Raw genomic sequence first — 2,365 nt, 5'->3', positions numbered from 1 at the left:
CCTTTGAGATGCCTTGGAATACTGAGGAAAAAACATTTTTTGTTGAGGCATATTTTCGGTGGAAGTCCATCCACGCAGCACAATTGCAGTTATAAGAACGGTTCAGATATCAAAAATTTCCTGTCCACTTAACGATCTACAGATGGGTCAACAAGTTCAGAACCCATGGAACTGTGTATAACCTCAATTGTAAAGACACTAAAAGACAATCAAACTTTGGACTACCGAAATCATCAAGGACACCACACAACATTGCTGCAGTCAGAGACTCTGTTACCCGCTGCTCAAGCAAATCTGTGCGACAGCGAAGTCAGGAGCTTGGAATCAATCGGGAGTCCGTGCGGAGAATTTTGAACGCAGATCTCCACCTCTATCCTTTCAGGATACAGATTAAACACAAACTTACATCTGTCGACATGAGGAAGCGAGTGATCATGTGACAGTGGTTTCGCGACAAGGTTGACGCTGTGCCTATGACAAAGTCAGGTTTTTCGGACGAGGCATATTTTTTGTTTTCAGGTCACGTGAACTCGAAGAACAATATCTTCTGGGGTAGCACACCCCATGAACACTGTCTGAAAAGGCCATTACACTCAGTGAAGTGCACTGCCTTGATCACCATCTCCAAACATGGATTCATTGGATTATCCTGGTTCGAGGATGACAACGAGCTGTCCGTGACAATATACACCGAGTGATATCTCCAGGTACTTGGCAAGTTCTGGACAGCACTTGGTCGACAGAGAGGAGTCGTCAGGGTCCTCCAGTGGTTCCAACAGGATGGTGCCACCCCCCAAACTTCAAATGAATCATTGGCATGGCTACAGAAGCATTTTCCTGTTACACTGATCAGCCGCAGGTGTGACCCAGTGTTGTCGCCGTATTCACCGGACCTGAACTCCCCAGATTTTTATCTCTGGGGGATATCTTAAGGACAGGGTATACGGAAATAACTCCCAGAATATCCCTGACCTGAAGGCAGCAATCACAGCAGCAATAAGAGTGATCCCAAGGGAGGAATGCGGGAGGGTGATCGAGAACTTTGCCCAGCAGATCCAAATTTTAAGCCTCATGATTAGCATCATGCACTAATCTTAGGTAGATCTCTATGAAAAGATCTGGCGACCACAGATCTACATTCAGAAGATAGAATTAATGCAAAGAGAATAACATGATCTATATAAGCAGCAAGACTGTTTTCTATGCAAAAAGTAATGGGCCCAGAACACTACCCTGAGGGGCTAAAGATATCACATTTATATACCCACTATGGTTCCCATTGACAACAACCCTTTGCGATCTACTTCTTAAAAAATCAATAATGATGCTATGAAAAGACCAACAGACTCCAAACTGCTTGAGTTGGACAACTTGATTGACACAGTCAAAGGCAGCAATAAAATAAAGCCAATCATACGAATATGACATGTTCCACGGCCTTTTCGGAAGCGAAATTTTAAACTAGGGAAAAGATTATTACTTTCGGGAAACCTTTTTTGACGATTAAGCAAAATACGTTAAAAAATGTAAATAATATGATAGTCATGGAAATTTGGCGGTAATCAGCTAACTTTGGACACTGCAAACACACTTACATAATGGAGTAACATTACAAATTCTCCAACAAGTGCAAAGAGAACCTCTTATTGCTTACTTACGCAAAATAACAGATAACTTTGATGCTAAGAAATCAGCAGCCTTTATAAAGAAAAAAAAAAGGAAAAGTACCATCTGGATCAACACCTCTTTAAGACTATAGGTCCATCAAAATAGCTTTAATTTCGTGAGAACGAGAAGCTAGAAGCTAGAAAATTGGAATAAGGAAGATCAAGTTTTTCATTACTTTGCTTACTGACAAACATACTTGCCAAAAGGGTTGTCTTTCCTTTTGGGCAGTGAATGACAGAGACATCTGGTTAAGTAAACAAGGAACTCTTGTGTCTACATAAAAGAATGATAAATTTAAGGGTAGTCCAACACTTATGTTCCTAGTTTTTATCAGAAAGGATTTTTTTTTATAGGTTAATTATAATTTTTTTTTTTAGTTAAAGCATAAACTCTCCGAGAAAAAGCTTTAGGGTGAACACAGTTATTCCATGTAAAATTTTATCTGTTACCCTTTCAAAGATGTTAGGCCTCCTGCTTCTCCAATCTCCAATTAGGAATGTCTATAATCATCATTGAACCCAGGTTTGTCTTTCACCAAGTACCCTAGTACACGAGAAGGGATACGCCTATGACTTATGTTAACTAGATTCTCATTCAAAGAAACAATATGCTCAATACTGTTAAAAAACTGTGACCAATTGAAGCCCAAAATATCACTAAAAATGTCATTCAATTTTGCTTGACATTTTATATCAAT

Source organism: Palaemon carinicauda, chromosome 23 (assembly GCF_036898095.1).
Source record: "Palaemon carinicauda isolate YSFRI2023 chromosome 23, ASM3689809v2, whole genome shotgun sequence".
NCBI lineage: Eukaryota > Metazoa > Arthropoda > Malacostraca > Decapoda > Palaemonidae > Palaemon > Palaemon carinicauda.
The sequence above is the reverse complement of the archived record's forward strand: the minus strand, read 5'-3'. Positions refer to the sequence as shown.